General features: G+C 40.4%; 1 protein-coding gene across 1 annotated transcript in view; it reads left to right on the top strand.

The window, feature by feature from the left end:
* Positions 1-769: 769 nt before the first annotated feature.
* The window catches only part of STAU1 (staufen double-stranded RNA binding protein 1), an 81,942-nt gene continuing 61,230 nt past the window's right edge, over positions 770-21,481 (top strand). Inside the window, exons 1-2 of the mRNA XM_078443974.2 lie at positions 770-869; positions 18,533-18,710. The gene's annotated coding sequence lies outside the window, so the exon portion shown is untranslated. The remainder of the gene's footprint in view (positions 870-18,532; positions 18,711-21,481) is intronic.

The raw sequence follows: 21,481 nt of genomic DNA, 5'->3' as shown, positions 1-21,481 counted from the left end.
GTTAAGTGTCTTTTTTTTTTTTTTTTAATTTTTTTAATGTTTATTTATTTCTGAGAGAGAGAGAGACAGAGTACAAGCAGGGGAGGGGCAGAGAGAGAGGGAGACAAGGAATCCAAAGCAGGCTCCAGGCTCTGAGCTGTCAGCACAGAGCCTAACACGAGGCTTGAACTCACAAACCTCGAGATCATGACCTGAGCTGAAGTCAGACGCTTAGCTGACTGAGCCACTCAGGCGCCCCAAGTGCCTAACTGTGAATCTCAGCTCAGGTCTTGATCTCAGGGTCATGAGTTCAAGCCCACATTAGGCTCTATGCTGGATGCAGAGCCTATAAGAAAGAAAGAAAGAAAGAAAGAAAGGAAGAAAGAAAGAAAGAAAGAAAGAAAGAAAGAAAGAAAGAAAGAAAGAAAAAGAAAGAGAGAGAGAGAGAGAGAGAGAGAGAGAGAGAGAGAAAGAAAGAAAGAAAGAAAGAAAGAAAGAAAGAAAAAGAAAGAGAGAGAGAGAGAGAGAGAGAGAGAGAGAGAAAGAAAGAAAGAAAGAAAGAAAGAAAGAAAGAAAGAGGGAGGGAGGGAGGGAGACAGAAAGAAAGAAAGAAAGAAAAAGAAAAAACCCAGAAGAAATAGTTGACTCAATTGTGTCACATTCCTACAATGGAAAACTGTAGCCATTAAAATGTATGTAGCTTCATGTATGCTGACAAAGAATTATCTAAAATATCTTAAGAAATCAGATTATAAATGCTTTTTTATTTTAGACTTTTAAAAAAGTAATGTCTACACCCAACATGGGGCTCAAACCTACAACCTCAAGATCAAGAGCTTCATGCTCTGCTGACTGAGCCAACCAGGCACCCCAAGAAAGCATCACATATGGTAAGATGGAATCTGATGAGTGAACTATTAAGAAAATAATCAGATTTTGTGCTTTTTGCTGCTGTGGACTTACCAACTGAAAGAAGGGGAAGCTAAACTTCAGGCCCATCAAGGAAGGTGAAATTGAAGAGACCAGAGGTGAAAGCCATAGAGGTATTTGTCATCAAGGTTATGAGAAGAAGGTTTTGAGAAGAATGCTTCTGTGGAGATACAGATTCCTTAACACAGGAAAGGGGTATAGGCTATTTAAGTTGAATACAAACAACTAAATCAATCCCAGAGAGTTCTTTATGGGGCAGTGTGATGGTTAATTTCATGTCAACTTGACTGGACCATAAGATGCCCAGATAGTCGGTCAGACATTATCTTGGGTGTTTCTCTAAGTGTGTTTTTGGATGAGATTAACATTTAGGGGTGCCTGAGTGGCTCAGTCAGTTGAGCATCCGACTCCTGATTTCAGCTCAGGCCATGATAAGGTTCATGGGATCGAGCCCCACCTCGGGCTCTGCACTGGCAGTGTGGAGCCTACTTGGGATTCTCTCTCTCCCTTTCTCTCTGACTCTCCCCCACTCATGTTTTCTCTCTTTCTCTCAAAATAAATAAATAAGCATTAAAAATTTTTTTTTAAATAAAAGAGAGAGATTAACATTTAAATCATTAGGCTGAGTAAAAGATTGACCTCCGTAAGGTGAGAGAGCCTCATCCAAGCAGTCGAAGACCTGATTAGAATAAAAGACTGACTCTTCACTGAGTAAGAAAGTATTCTTCCTGTCTGATGGCCTTTTTTGAACTGGAATCAACACTTCCTGATTCTACGGCAACTCCCAACCTTCAGACTTGAACTGGGACATTGGCTCTACAAATTTTGGATTTGCTCGCTCCATAATTGCATGAGCCAATTCCATACAATCTCTCTCTCTCTCTCTCTCTCTCTCTCTCTCTCTCTCTCGCCCTCCCTCTGTCTCTTTCTCTATGTCCGTATCTACATAGATATCTCCCTATATAGCTATAGATATCTCTAGAGGGATGAGATAGGTTGATAATCTCCAGACCTGAAGGTTATATCCAGAAACAATGGCCAAATCACTCCACAGATCTCCTTTGTTCAAGACACTACTGCTGCTTCTAGACATTGTGATTTATCCTCTGCCCATAAGACCAGAGGCCACTGCAGCCTCTGAAGCTGAGAGTTTCTCCTGCCATGCTGGCTAGAGTGGATTCCAACCGTGGCTCTCTGCTTCCTATTGAAGACTGGCACTGATGCTTCTGATTGGCAGAGTCTAGGTGATAGACTAGCTAGGTCACTCTAGCTGCAGAGACCCTGAGAAAGTCATTATCTAGTCTCAGTCTTAGAGAAGCATGACTTGATAAGATGGGATGTTCCCCAACACTGGAAGGGGAAGGAGTCCAAGGATGTTGAGCAGCCATTATTATAACAAATATTCATGGCAGCTAGCCTGGAAGGGCAGAAGGTGTTGAATTTCTGAATAGTTAAGACCTATACCTCTCACTCCTGTAGCACCCTGGGAAGCAGCAAGTCTCTTGAGAGTAGTCCACGCTTGGACAGACTTGGTGCAAAGGAAGTGGTTGCTAAGAGGAGTACCATCTAACTCTAACAGGACGTGGTTTTGGACTCAGTCTCTGAGCAAATCAGCAGTGATCATTGAGCAGAAAACTAAAGGGCCTATCCCAATTTTCTTTATTCCTTTTTTTTTAATGTTTATTAATTTTTCAGAGACAGAGCATGAGCATGGAAAGGGCAGAGAGAGAGGGGAACAGAGGATCCAAAGCAGGCTCTGAGCTGACAGCAGTGAGCCAGAGGCAGGGCTCCAACTCACGAACTGTAAGATCATGACCTAAGCCGAAGTCGGACGCTTAATTGACTGAGTGACCCAGGTGCCTCCCCAATTTTATTGTATTATGGGAAGCTGGGTTCTTATTATTTTGTTTTGTTTAAGTGATTCCAAGAGATGGGAAAGAGCCCCCCAAAAGAGTGGACATTAGATTTACTGCCAAACTTGGTGAATGTGTACTGAATCAAAGAAATTCAAAGTTGATTTCTCTTTTGATAAAAGGGCAGATAGGGTGACCCAGACTCCTTCTATCCTCTTGGTCCACATCATCATCACATGGCTTCTACTACACTGTCCAAAATGGCTGCTGAAACTCCAGCCATCAGGCCTCATTCCAGCAAACATGAAGGAAGGGGCAGGGAAAGAAGAACTCATATTCTCTCCTTAATCACACTTCCTGGAAGTCATACAGACAACTTCTGCTTCCATCTCATGGCCAGGACCTACTCTGTGGGCAAAGAGGCTGGCAAATATAGATTTTATTCTGAGCAGCTATAGACCCAACTAAACATCTAGAGTTTTACTGCTAAGGAAAAAGTGGATAACAGCTATTGAGAAAATAGGAAATTTCTGTTACAGTCAAGAGGTACATAACACTAAAATGTTAGCCACAATTATATCTGGAAGGTGAAATTATAGATGATTTTTAGTTGCTTCTTTTAATTTTCCCTAATGTGTGCTTTTTTTTAACTTTATTTATTTATTTTGAGAGAGAGTGGGGAGGGGCTGGGAGAGAGGAAGGGAGAGAGACTTCCAAGCAGGCTCCGCACTATCAGCACAGAGCCCAAAGAGGGGCTCAAACTGAACTCACAAACCGTGAGATCACCACCTGAGATGGATTGAGCACCCAGGCGCTCCTCCCTAATACTTGATTTTTAAAAAAATTTTTTTTAACATTTATTCATTTTTGAGAGTGAGAGAGACAGAGCATGAGCGGGGGAGGGGCAGAGAGAGAGGGAGACACAGAATCCGAAGCAGGCTCCAGGCTTTGCCAGACATGGCCTCAAACTCAGGAACCACAAGATCATGACCTGAGCCAAAGTTGGATGCTTAATTGACTCAGCCACCCAGGCGCCCCATCTAATACTTAATTTTTAAAAACACTAACCATGTATTTAAAACTAATCAGAGGGGAAAGGGGTGCCTGGGTGGCTCAGTCGGTTAAGCATCTGACTTCGGCTCAGGTCATGATCTCACAGTTTGTGAGTTCAAACCCTGCATCAGGCCCTGTGTGGACAGCTCAGAGCCTGGAGCCTGCTTCTGATTCTGTGTCTTCCTCTCTCTCTGCCCCTCTCCTGCTCATGGTCTGTCTCTGTCTCTCTCCTAAAAATAAATAAGCATTTAAAAAACTAATCAGAGGGTAAAAAAGTATTGCCACTCTTTCCAATCTGAAGGGAAAAATACAATATGAATAAAATAAATGATAAAATGATGTATCAGATCTAAGGCGATTTTTAAAGAAACACCTGTGTTCACAGGAGGGCTAGTACAATGTTCCCAAGGAAATAAAACTTCTCTGAAAATGCAGCTCCCTTTAGCAACCCAATCATGATTCTTTCCACCTACAGATAAGATCTTGTCCTTCCCAGCATGCCGCAAGGATCTGTTTGGACTTGTCATGGCACAAAGTATGTTTAGCATTGACTTACATCCTGGTACCACGTGACTACATTCCGTGAGTGTTGAGCATCTCCCTGGATCATGAATGCTGCTGCAAGGGTTGCAGCTTTGTTATTAGATGGTGCCAAATCCAGGCTGTCTTTACATCTTAATTCCCCCATGTGATTTGCAAGTGATAAGATTCGGGTAGATGTAGAAACCTTGACAACCTTGCCCAAGAATGAGCAAGACACATGTGAGATGCTTGGTGGTCAAAGATGTCAAGAGCTTTGGAGATTTGCTGCACTTGTCTAAAATACATATTTTTGGGGCGCCTGGGTGGCTCAGTCGGTTAGGCGGCCGACTTCGGCTCAGGTCATGATCTCGCGGTCCGTGAGTTCGAGCCCCGCGTCGGGCTCTGTGCTGACAGCTCAGAGCCTGAAGCCTGCTTCATATTCTGTGTCTCCCTCTCTCTGACCCTCCCCTGTTCATGCTCTGTCTCTCCCTGTCTCAAAAATAAATAAACATTAAAAAAAATTTTTTTAAAAATAACATACATATTTTTAAAAATGTTTATTTTGAGAGAGAGAGAGAGAGAGAGAAAGGGCAAGGCATGTGAGCAGGGGAGAGGCAGAGAGAGAGAGGGAGAGAGAGATTCCCAACATGGGGCTCAATCCCACGACTGGCTGCAGGATCATGACCTGAGCCAATATCAAGAGTCGGACATATGCAACTGACTGAGACAATTTCATCTAATTCCTTATCTCTTCTCCAAACCTGAGTCTAAGAAGCTCAGGCTGGAAAAAAAGACTTATTTTCCTTCTGGGAGGGAGGCGCCTGGTATCAACACCAGAACTTGAGCTGTGTTTAGGAGAACTCAGTCTTCCCATCCAATTCAGCACAGAGTTTCTAACTGACTTTATTCTCAGGGAGTCAAGATGGATGTTAATAATTAATATTGAGCAATATTCTACTACCAAATAGTGGCACCGACTTAAAGTCAGCTTACTAACATAATATCTTCATATGTTCTGGAACAAAAACAGACACTGGGGATAATGCCATCTCGTTCCCTTCGCCGTGTTCAGGGTTAGCCATTCTCATGAATTTGAACCTTCATGTAACCTTCCTGTTGGTGCTATTATATCCCCATTTTACAGGTAGAGAAAATGAGGCACAGGGAGATAAAGGAATTTGCCCAAGGTCACACCTTTAGTAGGTAATAGAACCAATACAGACAGGTGATAAGTGAGGTGAAGGAAAGACTGCAGGTTGGTAAGAGGGAGTGGGACATGTGGTCAGGATAGTCAGCTGTGGAGAGGTGACCATGTTCCAAAGCTGAGAACCAAAAATGGGGCAAGAGGCACTCAGCGAGATTTCTAGGAAGAAAGAATAGGTGCACAGGTTCCAAAGTGGGAACAGATTTGGACAAAATGGCTGCCATGCTAGCTGCCATCTTGGACCAGGAGGGTGAGGATAGCAGACCAGTAGGTAGAAGGAGCACGCGTTACTAAGGTCTTTATGGAACAAAAATCTCATATAGGTCTTGAACTACCAACCTAGACTTCATTTATGAATGAAGCCAAATGATCTTCTGTGTTGTTTAAACCCTGTTTTGTTTTGTTGTCACATGCAACCACATCTAATCCTAATTGATTCATCGTCCCTTCCTTCTATGCATTCAAATAAAATATATGCATCTGTACAAATTCACTGTATTGATTTTATTATACTTGTCTCATTTTTGTTTCTACCCTATAATGTCTTCATCTTTTTTTTTTTTCTTTTTTAAAGTAGGCTTCACAGCGAGTGCAGAGCCCAATGCAGGACTTGAACCCACGACCCTGAGATCAAGACCTGTGCTGAGATCAAGAGCTGGACGGTTAACTGAGCCACCCAGGTGCTCCTGTCTTAATCTTTCTTAAAACAAGTTACAGTCATGGTGCAATTTTGCTTTTGGCTGTGGTCTTAATTAGAAATCATTTTATTGTAAGAAACAGATGACTGTTGAAATCAGATTAGAGGCATCAGGTGTGGGGCACCTGGCTGTTCAGTTAGTGGAATGTGCAACTCTTAATCTCAGGGTTGTGAGTTCGAGCCCCAAGATGGATATAGAGATTACTTAAAAATAAAATTTAGAAAGAAAGAAGAAAAGAAAGAAAGAAAGAAAGAAAGAAAGAAAGAAAGAAAGAAAGAAAAGGCATCAGGTGTCTCAAGGAAATATTAACAATATAAGCCTTCTTGAGCACTTATGTTTTTTTTAATATATTTTTAATTTTTTTAATGTTTATTTTTGAAAGAGAGAGAGAGAGAGAGAGAGAGAGAGCGTGAGCAGGGAAGGGGCAGAGAAAGAGGAGACACAGAATCTAAAGCAGACTCCAGGCTCTGAGCTGTCAGCACAGAGCCCAATGTGGGGCTTGAACTCACAAGTTGTGAGATCATGACCTGAGCTGAAGTCAGATGCTTAACCAACTGAGCCACCCAGGCGCCCTTTGAGCACTTATGTTTTAAACATTATTCTATGATTTATGCACATTGACTGATTTAATTCTCATAATAGCCTTATGAAGTACATCAATACCCTAATTTTTGTAAGTTTTATTGAGATACAATTCATATACCATGTTTCCCAGCCACTTAAAGCAACATCACCAAATCAATTTTAGAACATTTTCATCAAATGAAAGCCCAAGAGAAGCCCCATACTCTTTAACTATCATCCCCAATTTTCACACACACACACTCAGCCCTAGGCAACCATGAATCTACTTTTTGTCTCCATGTATTTGCCTGTTCTAGAAAATTTATGTAAATGGAATTATACAATATGTGACTAGTTTCTTTCTCGTAACATGTTTTCCAGGAGCATCCATGTTATAGCATGCACAGTACTCCATTCTTTTATATGTGGCTAAATAATATTCCATTATATGGATATGCCACATTTTGTTCATTTATCAGATGATGGGCATTCAGGTTGTTTCCTTTTTTTTTTTTGGCTATTATGAATGATGTTGCTATGAACATACATGAACCCATTTGGGGGAAGACATATTTATTTAAATTTCTTGGGTACTACGAGTGAAATTATTGGGTCATATGTTTTATTTTTTATATTTTTTAATTTTTTGATGTTTATTTATTTCTGAGACAGAGCATGAGTGGGGGAGGGGCAGAGTGAGAGGGAGACACAGAATCCGAAGCAGGCTCCAGGCTCTGAGCTGTCAGCACAGAGCCCGACGTGGGGCTTGAACTCACAAACCGCAAGATCATGACCTGAGCTGAAGTCAGTTGCTCAACCGACTGAGCCACCCAGGTGCCCCTTGGCTCATATGTTTTAACTCTATGTTTAAATTTGGGAGGCACTGCCAAACTCATCAAAGTCTGCTTATTATAATTACTCATAGGCCCAGGCTTCACCTCAATGTGAAATTTGATCATTACTGAAGCAGCAAGAAGGGGATTATGGCAACAAGTGAACTGCTTCTTAGATCCTTTGCCCAGAAATGACACATTTCCCTTCTGTTCACCTTTCATTGGTCAAATTAAGTTATATAGCCACACCCAGTGTCAAGGGGGGCAGGAAAGTACCATCTTACCTAACATGCAGAGAGGGGAAAGAACTAGAAACTTCTATAGAAGGATCCTATCACTGCAGTGAAGACTTAGGGAAGGCCCTTATGAGGGGATGACATCTACTCTGAGACCTGAAAGATCAGAAAGAGCCTGTTTGAGTTTATCAGGGCAAAGAGATACTCAACATCACCAATCAGTAAGGAAATGTAATGTAATTAAATATAAATAAATAAAATAATGTAAATTAAATAAATAAAATAAAAATAATGTAAATAAAAACCACGAGGAACTATCACTTCACACCCACTAAGATGGCTACACAATTGACCCTGAACAACACAGGTTTGAACTGCATGAGTCCACTTATACATGGATTTTTTTTCCACAAATACAGTAGAGTACCACATATGTATTTTCTCTTTCTTCTTTATCTTTTTTAAATTTTTTGTTTATGTTTATTTATTTTTGAGAGATAGAGAAAGACAGAGCATGAGCAGGGGAGGAGCAGAGAGAAAGGGAGACACAGAATCCGAAGCAGGCTCCAGGCTCTGAGCTATCAGCACATAGCCTGATGCGGGGCTCGAACCCATGAACCATGAGATCATGACCTGAGCCGAAGTTGGAAGTTCAACCGAATGAGCCACCCTCTTCTTCTTTTTTTAAACATAAGCTCTACACCCATCGTGGGGCTTGAACTTGCGACCCTGAGATCAAGAGTCCCATGCTTTACCAACTGAGTTAGCCAGGAGCTCCTATTTTCTCTTTCTGATGATTTTCTTAATAACATTTTCTTTTCTCCAGTTTACTTTATTGTAAGAATGCAGTGTATATATAACATACAGAATATGTATTAAGTAACTATGTTATCAGTAAGGCTTCCAGTCAATAGTAGGCTATGAGTAGTTATGCTTTCGTGGAGCCAAAAATTATGTGCAGATTTTCAACTGTGTGTGGGGGGTCACTGTCCCTAATGTTCAAGGGTCAACTATAATAAAAAAAAAAATAGATAATAACAACTGTTGGCAAGAGTGCAGAGAAATTGAAACCTTCATGTGCTGTTGGTGGGAATGTGAAATGGTGCAGCCACTTTGGAAAACAGTTTGGCATTTCCTCAAAAAGTTAAACATAGAGTTACCATATGACCCCCAAATTCCACCTCTAGGTATATGCCCAAGAGAATTAAAAACATATAGCCACACAAAAACTTGTACCTGAATGTTCATAGTTGCATTACTCATGATAGCCCAAAATAGAAACAACACAAATGTCTATCATTTGATAAATGAATAAACAAAATGTGATGTATGTATACTATATACTATACATTTTAATTTATTTTTTAAAGGCATCTCTACATCCAATGTGGGTCTTGAACTCAACAATGCTGAGATCAAGAGTCGCACACTCCATCAACTGAACCAGCCAGGTGCCCCATTATATATGTGTTACTTATACAGGAATATTAATTGCCAATTAAAAAAAAATAAAGTACTTGGGAATGCAGGCTGGTGCAGCCACTCTGGAAAACATTATGGAGGTTCTCAAAAAACTAAAAATACAACTACCCTACGACCCAGCAATTGCACTACTAGGTATTTATCCAAGAGATACAGGTGTGCTGTTTCGAAGGGACACATGCACCCCCATGTTTATAGCAGTACTATCAACAATAGCCAAAGTATGGAAAGAGCCCAAATGTCCATTGATGGATGAATGGATAAAGAAGATGTGGTATATATATACAATGGAGTATTACTCGGCAATCAAAAAGAGTGAAATTTTGCCATCTGCAACTACATGGATGGAACTGGAGGGTATTATGCTAAGTGAAATTAGTCAGTCAGAGAAAGACAAAAATCATATGACTTCCCTCATATGAGGACTTTAAGAGACAAAACAGATGAACATAAGGGAAGGGACACAAAAATAATATAAAAACAGGGAGGGGGCAAAACAGAAGAGACTCAAAAATATGGAGAACAGAGGGTTACTGGAGGGGTTGTGGGAGGGGCGATGGGCTAAATTGGTAAGGGACACTAAGGAATCTACTCCTGAAATCATTGTTGCACTATATGCTAACTAATTTAGATGTAAATCTAAAAAAATAAAAAATAAAACAAGTTATAAAAAAAAAAAATAAAGTACTGACACACACCACAATATGGATGGACCTGGAAAACTTTATGCTAAGTGAAAGAAGCCAGCCACGTATTTTATGATTCTATTTGTATAAAAGGGTCAGCATAGGCAAATGCCCAGAGACAGAAAGCAAATTAGTGGTCGTCAGTGGCTAGGGAGAGGAAAGAATGGATGTTAATGCATTTGTTTTCGGGATGATGAAATTGTTCTAGAATTAGATAGTGGTGATGGTCATACAACTTTAAGAATATACTAAAACCTGCTAAATTGTATACTGTATTTTTTTAAGTTTATTTATTTATTTATTTAGAGAGAGAAAGAAAGGAAAAGTTGGGAGGGGCAGAGAGAAAGGGAGAGAGAGAATCCCAAGGAGGCTCTGTGTTGTCAATGTAGATCCCAACACGGGGCTCCATCCCACAGACTGTGAGATCATAACCTGAGCCGAGATCAAGAGTCGGATGTTCAACCAACTGAGCCACCAGGGCACCCTTGAATTGTACACTTTAAAAGGGTGAATTTTTTTTTTAAAGGAGCGAATTTTATGGTAGGTGAATTGCATCTCAATTAAAGATAGATAGATAGATAGAGTAATAAATTATAACCCACTGAATAAGAGAAAAATAAAGAAATTGAAAGTGTGATAGGAATAGGACATTTACCTAGTTTCAAAGTACCTTTTTACAAAATACCTAATAAGTAAAAGGAAAAAGAGTAAGTATACAGATGTGAAGATTGGCAGACGTTACCTTAATCAATTGAGCAAAGCGAACACCATTAGCAAAGGGACAAATCACAATCATGTGCCACCTGACTGGATGTAATGAGAACACAGCATCGTTGATGTTTGATTTTTCTGCCAAAGATGCATAACCTGAATCTAATTGCGAAGAAACCTCTGCTAAACCCAAATGGAAGAATATGGCGCAAAATAACTGGCCTTCAACCTTCAAAAGTGTCAAGGACAAGAAAGTTGAGGAAAGACCAAAGAACTGCTCCAGATTGAAAGAGACTAAAGAGACAGAACAACTTAAATGCAAAGATCTCTTCACTGCAAAGGACATTATTGGACAAACCCGCGACACTTGATGAGTTGGCTGAGGATTGAACAATGGTATTCTATCATGTTAATTTTCTTATTTTGATGGTTGTATTACGAAGAAATCCCTTGTAGGAAATACACGCTAAAGTATTTGAAGGTGATGAGGTAACAGTTAGTCAGCATTTAGTCTCAAATGGTTCAGCACAAACAAAACCCAAAAAACAAAAACACCTATCAGAGCCGTATTTATAACCTGTTTGTAAGTTTGAGGTTGTTTTATTTATTTATTATTTTTAAAGGAAGTATATATTTTTAAAAATGTTTATTTATTTTTGAGAGAGAGAGAGAGAGAGGGAGGCAGAGAGAGAATGAGACAGAGAATCACAGGCAGGCTCTACACTGTCAGTACAGAGCCTGATGAGGGGCTCAAACTCATGAACCATGAGAACCTGAGGTGAATCAAGAGTCAGTCACCTAACCAACTGAGCCACTCAGGTGCCCCAAGTTTGAGATTGTTTTAAAAAATTCATATACTAATTCCCAATGAGGTTTCTTGTTTTTGATTTTTTTTAAGCTTATTTATTTATTTTGGGGAGCAGGGGAAAGAGAAAAAGAAAATTCCAAGCAGGGTCCGCACTGACAGTGTGGAGCCTAACACAGGGCTCAGACTCACAAACCATGAGATCATGACCTGAGTCGAAATCAAGAGTCAGATGCTTAACCCTCTGAGCCACCCAGGTGCCCCTCCAAAGAAGTTTCATACTTTCTCAATTAACTATATTTTCTTCATTTCACAATCTTCCTTATAATCCTAGAGTATAAATGATATCTACAATCTATTTGGCACAAAATTCATACGTGTGTGACAACATTCATAAAAACCCTTGTAAACTGTTGTATCACTTAGAGCTCAGAAACCAGCACTGCTTAACTCAAGTGGGAAAAGTTATTGACTAGAAGGACATGAGATACATGGCCAGCTCTTTTGGAAACAGCTCCTTCGCTTAATACATGTGTGTTGATCTTGGGCAACTAACTTAATTACTCTGTGCCTCAGTTTATGCATTCATAAAATGGAGGAAATTATAGTACCTACCACATAAGATAGTTGAGGGGGTTAAATAAATTAATACATATAAAGCATTTACAACAGTGCCTGACATATCATTAGAGCTTTGTAAAGGTTATTTATTATTATTAATTGACTTGTCCAAAGAAGCCAATGAGTGGCCAATGCAGGATTTGAATCCAAGTCCATTTGAGACCAAAACCTGAGCTCCTTACCATGACAATCCTTTATCACAATGTCAACTGAGTCACCATTCTCCCTCTTTTCTCCTAAATGCTGGTGAAATCCAAGAGCTGTTCCTTCTCCCATCCCACTAGCAATTACTTCCTTTTGCATTCTCCTAGGGTTTATAAACAAAAACTTGTCAAGCCGGCTGGTCCCTATGAGAAGCGCAGTTAGTGCCCACACCCTGCAAAAGCTTTTGCTTTACTGGTTTACTTTGTTTGCTTTGGGTAATGCTATTCTTTTAAATATAGAGGGCATTCTATCTAAGTAATACTGTCCATAGTCTTTGATCTGGGCATGCAACGGCTGCAGCTGTGAGGTAATATGATTGGTTCATGCAGTGTCTGTCTGCCTTGTAACTAAGGATTATCCTTCCTTCTCATATGTGATGGAAAATACGGGGTCAACATCTGAAAGAGTAGTGAAGTTTCCTGGAGGGTGTTGTGTTTTTTTTTTAAGTTTATTTATTTATTTTGAGAGAGAGAGGGAGAGAAGCAGAGAGAGGGGGAGAGAATCCCAAGCAGGCTCTGCACTGTCAGTGTGGAACCTGATGTGGGGCTCGAACTCACGAACCATGAGATCATGACCTGAGCCGAAATCAAAAGGCGAATGCTTCACCAACTGAGCCACCCAGGTGACCCTGGAAGGTGGTGTATTAATCATGCTTTAAAAAAAAAAAATTGGTATTTTGTGTTTTGACATCTTAAAAACTTGTCAGTAGGAGAGCCTGCTCCCCCCAGGGCTACTCCTTAGAGACACAGAGCAAAGGGCTCAGCACATCCCTTATATGCAAGCCAACCAATCTCTAGTGTGTGGCTCTTGTTGTCCTTCTCAAACTAGCACACAACAAGCCAGTGTTTCCTCTGCCCTAAATCATCCCAGGGCCAGGTACAGGCAACTAGAGAGCACCCCTGCAGCCCAGGGCCCATTGGCATTATTCAAACTGGACAGTCCTAAACCCGGCCTTTCCCCTCTTTCCTGTCTTCTGCCACCAGGTGCCATCAACACTTGCTGCTTCCCCTGTGGCTCCACGTGGCACATGGGTATCCCCCTCTAGGACCTGTGAGTACAGTAAACTTCTTCCTTGAAGGAGAAGAGCATTGTTCTCGTTTCTTCTTATGGCCACACCTACTTTACCATTTTATCTCCAACATACATTCTTAGAACAGCTATTATAAATTTTTTCTAAAAAATATATTTGATTTATATTTATTGTGAAAACACTACTAATGCCTGTTAATTACACTTAAGTAAAAATATATAGTACAAAACACTGTTAGACTATAAAGAAAATTTGAGAAAGACAAAAGATAACATCTATATCATACCATTTCAATAAAACCATCACTCTCCTTTTCCAGTCTGCCTTCTAACTTTGCTCCATATGCATTCCTCTTTTTATATGATTAACAAGAAAATATTAATGATCTATACTAATTACCGTGCTCAGATTTGTAAAACACTTTTTTAAAAACTTTTTTGTAAGTTTATTTATTTATTTTGAGAGCGAGAGCGCACGTGCGCGAGAGAATCCCAAGCAGGATCCATGCTGTCAGCACAGGCCTGATGCAGAGCTTGATCCCATGAACCACGAGATCATGACCTGAGCCAAATCAAGAGTCAGACACCCAACCTACTAAGCCACCCAGGCATCCCTAAAACAATTTCTTCTGTCTCATTTTAAGACCTTAAAAGGAGTGATCAGAGAAACAGGTTAGAAACTAGCAGAGAGTAGTGTCCAGATGCCCAGGAAGGAGAATATTCTAGAAGAGAGTGATGGGCCATGTCAAATGCTAGTGGAAGATCCAGCAACAAGACATGTGAACATGCTCACTGGACTTAGTAATGTTTTAACAAAGTGTTGGTAAGCCTTTCAGTAAGTTTGGCTGTGAGAAGGTAAGGAAGAAAATGGGATGGAGCTGGAGATACAATGAAATTAAGACATTTGCCTGTTTGGGTTTTGTTTTTCAGATAAGAAAGACTTGAGAATGTTTAAATAAAAATTGAAAGAATATAGTTGAGAGCTAAAGCTTAGGTATCCAGAAGAGAAAATGAATCTTTGGGAGTGTAAGGTTTATATGAAGCAGAGGAGGAGATAAGGATTGGTTTGGATAGGAGAGACACCAACCATTCCTACGGCAACAGCAAGAAGGTTGTTTCAGATATAGGTGGGCTATTGTTTTTGTTTTGGGAAGATGAGTGAATTTTTCAAATAGATACTGGGTGGCTCAGTTGGTTAAGTATCCAACTTTGGTTCAGGTCATGATCTCACGGTTTGTGGGTTCGAGCCCTGGGTCTGGCTCTGTGCTGACAGCTCAGAGCCTGGAGCCTACTTTGGATTTTGTGCCCCTCTCTCTCTGCCCCACCCCTGCTTGCTCTCTCTCTCTCTCTAAAAAATAAGTTTAGAAAAAACATTAAACAAATTAAAAAAAATAGACACTGACAAAGCAAATAGGTGGAATTTTGATCAACAGGTACAATCAAAATACAGATGGTCATGGGAATTTAGGGTACTGGAAAGAGTGTTTTTGAAATGATGGGCCATAACATTTTGCTGAATATAGAAAGATATGAAAGGTGGAGAAAGTTGATGGAAGGAGAGAAACTAGATGGGTAAATAGATTGGAGTTCTGATTAGCTAGAAGAATAGTCTTAGTGAGTCATGGAACACAGAAGTTGGAAGTGTTGTGACCAGAATGTAGAATGATATTTTGGATATATTTCTTTTTGATGTCAAGACCCAGTATATAGTCATAAAGAGGGATGACTGAGGTAGGATGGAGGAGAAGGTCACTGGAAAAGAGAAAGTCCTACAACTAAATGACCAGGATCTCGGATTGGCTGTTCGTATGAATGTTGAGGTCACCAGGATGATAAGTGGAGAATATGCGAGCCACCTGCTAAAACATGGTGTAAAGGAGTACCTGGGTATTGAGTCGGTTAGGCATTCAACTCTTGATTTCGGCCAGGACATGATCTTGTGACAGTCTGTGGGATTGAGCCCCACATCGGGCTCTGTGCTGACAGTGTGGAGCCTGCTTGGGATTCTCTCTCTCTCCCTTTCTCTCTGCCCCTCCTCTGTTCTGTATGCACTCTCTCTCTCAAAATAAATAAACCTAAGAAAGAAAGAAAGAACGAAAGAAAGAAAGAAAGAAAGAAAGAAAGAAAGAAATGAGATACCTGGGTGGCTCAGTCAGTTAAGCTTCCAACTTTGGCTCAGGTCATGATCTCATGGTTCGTGAGTTTGAGCCCCACTTTGGGCTCTCTGCTATCAGCACAGAGCCCACGTTGGATTCTCTGCCCCCGCCCCCTCTCTCGGCCCCTCCCCCCTCATTCTCTCTCTCTCTCTCTCTCTCTCTCTCTCTCTCTCTCTCTCAAATAAATACTTTTATCTTTTTTAAAAAAATTTTTTTAAATGTTTATTTATTTTTGAGACAGAGAGAGACAGAGCATGAACGGGGGAGGGTCAGAGAGAGAGGGAGACACAGAATCTGAAGCAGGCTCCAGGCTCCGAGCTGTCAGCACGGAGCCTGACACGGGGCTTGAACTCACGGACTGTGAGATCATGACCTGAGCCAAAGTCGGACGCTTAACCAACTGAGCCACCCAGGTGCCCCATAAATAAATGGTTTTAAAAGAAAGAAAGAAAGAAAGAAAGAAAGAAAGAAAGAAAGAAAGAGAAAGAAAAAGGAAAGGAAAGAAAAGAAAAGAAAAGAAAAGAAAAGAAAAGAAAATGTGGTAGGTAAAAGCAGTGGGGAGGCAACAACAGGGTCATATTTCTCCTGAACTCCCTTCTTGAATTTCCAGATATCTAACCAATATCTCCACTTGGATGTCTAATAAATATCTTAAAAATAACACTGTGGTCAAGCCTAGAAGTAGGGGGACTAGAAAAGTCATTTTTTGGGCACACTGTTGCCCTAAAAATGAAGTTGGGGTTTTACTGCAATACAAAATGGGAAAATGGATATCATTAGACAACAAATGGTCTCTCCCACATTGTGTAACACTCATGTTACCAGATTATTATCACAGTGAAAATTCAGGTAGCCTCAAAAGTTAAGGGGAATATCCAAAAAATATAAAGAACTCTTAAAATTCAGAACTGTAAGACAACACAATTTTAAAGTGAGGAAAGGACTTGAATAGACATTTCTCCAAAGACAGTATACAAATGGCCTAAAAGTACGTGAAAAGATGCTTGATATCATTAGTTATTAGGAAAATGTAAATCAAAATCATAATGAGATACCACTTCACACTCACTAGGATAGCTATAATTTTAAAAATGGAAAATAACAATCATTGGCAAAGATGAGGAGAAATTAGAACCCTTGTACATCACCAGAGGGAACGTAAAATGGTTCAGCTGTGGAAGACAGCTTGGCAGTTCCTAAAAGAGGTAAACATGGAGTAACCATGTGACTCAGCAATTCGACCCCTAAATATATACCCAAAAGAATGGAAACAGAATTTGAAAACAAATTCTTTTACATGAATGTTCATAGAGGCACTATTCAAATAACCAAAGGTGGAAACAGCCCAAACATCCATAAACAGAGAAGCGGATAAACAAATTGTGATATGTATATAAGGGAATATTATTTGGCTACAAAAAGGAATGAAGTACTGGGGCACCTGGGTGGCTCAGTCAGTTAAGCATCAGATTCTTGATCCTCAGCTCAGGTCATAATCTCACGGTTTGTGAGATGCAGCCCCAAGTTGGGCTCTGCGCTGACGGCATGGAGCCTCCTTGGGATTCTTTCCTCTCCCTCTCTGTCTGTCCCTCCCCTACTCTCTCTCTTTCTCTCTCAAAACAAATAAGTAAATAAACATTAAAAAAAGGAATGAATACTAATACATGCTGCAACGTGGATGAACCTTAAAAACATTATGTTATGTGGGAAAAGTCAAACATTAAAGGTCACATACTATATGATTCCGTTTGTATGAAATATCCAGAATAGGTAGATCCACAGAAACAAAAAGCAGGTAGATGGCCTTCAGAGTTTTGTGGGGGTGGGAGGATTGGGGAGCAACTGCTTAATGGATATAAGGTTTCCCTCTGGAATGATGAAAATGTTTTGGAACTACATAGAGGTGGCGGTAGCTCAACACTGTGAAATGACTAAATGCCACTAAATTGTTCACTGTAAAATGGTTAATTGTATGTTATATGGATTTCAGCTCAATTTTAATAAAAAGAAAAAAACTAAGTGAAAGAGTTTTAGTATTAGGAATGATAGAAAAGTCATTTATCAAGATACAGCAAATTTTCAAAAATGTTTATTTATACTATTTTTAAAATGTTTATTTATTTTGAGAGAAAGAGAGAGAGAGAGAGAGAGAGAACAAGTAGGGAGGGGCCCAGAGAGAGGGAGAGAGAGAATCCCAAGCAGGCTCCATGCTGTCAGTGCAGAGCCTGATTCAGGGCTCAGTCTCACGAACTGTGAGATCATGACCTGAGCTGAAATCAAGAGTCAGACGCTTAGCCTACTAAGCCACCCAGATTCCCAGACACAGCAAATTTTTTAACTGATGAAAGCAATACATGATTATGTATTATGATTATACACACGATTATACATGATTATGTATAGAGGTATAGAGTATAGAGTAATTCAAACACAGAACAAAATGTAAGTGCCAAATTTCTTTTCTGTCATGTAAATACAAGTCTATGTTAGGAAAACAATTTTGTGGTTTTTGACAGCTAGAGTTTGAAAACCCAGTGATAAAGGAATTTTTCTCTACCACTATCAAGAAGAAAGAGAAAGAGGAGACAGGAAATGAAGAAGGAGATGGGGGCACTTCGCTGTCTCAGTCAGAAGAGCATTCGACTCTTGATCTCGAGGTCATGAGTTTGAAACCCACATTGGGTGTAGAGATTACTTAAATAAAATTTTTTTAAAGGAGGAGGAAGACAGACAGCAGACAGAGGAGGTGAGGGAGTAAGAAAAAAGTTGGTTTTCTAACTAAGTGTAAAATACTAAGAAACAGATTTTTTCCCCCTGATATGAGAAAGAAAAACTCTGTGTTCTGAAAGACAATGATTTCTAACCCAGAATTAGACCCTAGATAATTAGCCAAATTATCTAGGAAGTGTGAAGACAGAATAAAGACGTTTCCAGATATGCAAAGTCTCAAAAATTTCTTTTCTAAGTCTCTTCCTCAGAAAGTGAGTGGAGCATGAGGGAGAAAACCATGGAAAAGGAACTCATGGAATACGAGAAACAGATCAGCCCAGGAAAGAGGCAAGAGCAAATGCCTGTGCCACAGCTGCCCAGCAGACCCGGAGAGAAATCAGTCCCAAACAGAGCAGGAGAACAGAGAACGGCCAGGTAGGGGAATGTCGCCAAGAAAATAAATAAATAAATAAAAAGAAATGGGTAGACTATCTGATGTGTTTGAATCTCTTGAGAGGAAATTTCGGTTTCTGTCAGAGATTTTGTGGATCAATTGGTGATAAATACACAGAAAGTGAAGTGTAGCCAATTTGTTGTACAGATGGGAACTGTGGGTGTAGGAAGAAAAGAAGTTTATTCTTGGAATTGTTCTTCCCCCATGCACTTGAATGAAGTCTAGGGCAAGTCTCATGGCTTTTTTAGTCACTCTCAGGTAATAAAATTGTCTCAGTCACTGAAAACCTCCAAACAGCCTCAGTTCAGTAACTTAAAAGTCCACTCTCGTGCATTAAACTGAACCGTATGAAATTGCCATTTTTGTGAGTCAAAAATGATTGAATGTTGGCAGTTTCATCTGATTCACTCTAATAAGAGTCAAAGTTTCCAAATTAGATTAAAATAAAATCATCTCAGGGCGCCTGGGTGGCTCAGTTGGTTAAGCGTCCGACATTTGGTTTAAGCTCAGGTCACAATCCCAGGGTTTGTACTATTGAGCCCCCACATCGGGCTTCTCATTGACCGAGTGGAGCCTCCTTGGGATTCTCTCTCCTTCGCTCTCTGCCCTTCACCCACTCACACACGCACACTCTCCCTCAAAATAAATCAATAAAATAAGATAAAATAAAAATAAATAAATAAAATAAAATAAAATCATCTCTCCCTCTGCCACATAAGCCTGCTTTGGACTGGCCACCTGAGGTAAGAAAGGGAGGCCTGGTAGGCTTCTCTATTTCTCCACAAAGCCTTCCACCATCCTCTTCCACCAGGAGACTGTCTCTGGTTCCTCTGGGATAGAAGGGGGCTGTGGAAGCAGGAGGGAAGAATCCGTGTGGCACTCTCTGACCTTGGCAGAGATTCACAATGGACACTTCCTCTCCTGGAGTGCTTTTGGCTTGTGTGATCCTTCCAAGGTGCTCCTCCAACCCCCTGCCCTGAGCTCTGCTCCATGGGTGGGGCCTCACTCAACAAAAAGGCCCCTTGATTTTATGACCACTTATAAGTCTGCCCTCAGCCCCAGGCATTCAGCCTCCTTTACCTCCCACCTTGGGACCAACCTCTAAGACCAGATCCAAACTAGTGTTTCCCCGGCACGGCCCAGTCTGGTCCTCAGGATAGTGTCTTGCACCCCACCCTGGAACAGCACCTCCACTTCTCTCTGCCATTATCAGAGTTGCTAGCCAGCCACGGCCCCTTCATTTATACTTCTCAGGTATGAGTCAGGCACCACCTACTGTGTCACCTCAGGTTCAGGAGACACATCAAGCTCATCAGGAGGTCTGGCTGAAGTGCCTTTTTTTAAGCTTGAGGTGAAGAAAAAAACCATCCTTCTCCCACAAACAGGCAGAGGTGTACTCACAGCTCATCACTGCTCTCCAAACCTTTTCTGTGATCTTGGGAAATTTCAACCTCAACCCCTCATGCTTTTGAATGGGTAGGGGACCAAACGTAACAAAGCCAGGTTTTGTTTTTGTTTTTGTTTTTTTAATGTAATAGGCCTTATTTTTTTAGGGCAGTTTTAGGTTTGCAGCAAAACTAGAATACAGCAGAAGGTACAGAAAATTCTCACGTACCCCCTAGCCCCCACACACGCACTGCTTACTCCACTATAAACATTTTCCACCAGAGGGTACATTTGTTACAGTCCATGAATCTACATGGACACATCATTATCACCCAAGTTCATAGTTTACATTAGAGCTTACTGTTGGTTTTGTACATTCTATGGGTTTGGATAAAGGTATAATGACATGTATCCACCATTATAGTATCATGTAGAGTAGTTTCATTGCTCTAAAACTCCTCTGTGCTCTGCTTATACATCCCTCCGCCTAAAACCCTGGGGCCACTGATCTTTAATTGTCTCCATAGTTTTACCTTTTCTAGAATGGCGTATAGTTGGAATTACACATTATTTAACCTTTTTAGATTGGCTTTTTTCACTTAGTAATGTGCATTTAAGTTTCCTCCAGTGTTTTCATGGCTTGACCACTCATTTCTTTTTAGTGCTGAATGATATTCCATTGTCTGGATGTAGTACAGTTTATTTATCTTTTCAGCTACTGAAGGATATCTTGGTTGCTTCCAAGTTTTGGCAATTATGAATAAAGCTGCTATAACCAGTTTTTAGTCACCTCTTTAGTCACAAGTCCTGCCTAGGCGGACTTACATTGAAATAGGGAAGCATCAGGTGAAACTGAGACTGAAATAGTTTCCTGTCTACATCCTGTTACACAAGAAAATGAAACACCAAGGCAACTTATAACTTCAGGGGAAAAATTATACAGGCATCATAATAGTTATACAAGTAATCATAATACTCTGCATGGCTTAGTGTGACTACTACTTATATAGTCTTAATAATATAAATATTAAATATTGATTGAGTCCATAATTATGATAGAAAGATACTGGAATGGAGAAAGGGAGTTTTTGTGTTGGAGCGGGTAGGAACAGGACTAAGAGAACAAAATTCTCATCTTCCATGATAATCAACAGATCTAAATGGGAGAATCAAGAAAAGCTGTGTAGACATATCTTTTAGAAATATGAAGGAAGTGGGGCACCTGGTGGTTTAGTCAGCTAAGTGTCTGACTCTTGGTTTCGGCCCAGGTCATGATCTCACAATTTTGTGAGTTCGAGCCCCACATGGGGCTCTGTGCTGACAGTGCAGAGTCTGCTTGGGATTCTCTTTCTCTCCCTCTCTCTCT

The sequence above is a fragment of the Panthera onca genome, chromosome A3, assembly GCF_046562875.1.
Source record: "Panthera onca isolate mPanOnc1 chromosome A3, mPanOnc1 haplotype 2, whole genome shotgun sequence".
NCBI classification, from domain to species: Eukaryota; Metazoa; Chordata; class Mammalia; order Carnivora; family Felidae; genus Panthera; species Panthera onca.
The sequence above is the reverse complement of the archived record's forward strand: the minus strand, read 5'-3'. Positions and strand labels throughout refer to the sequence as shown.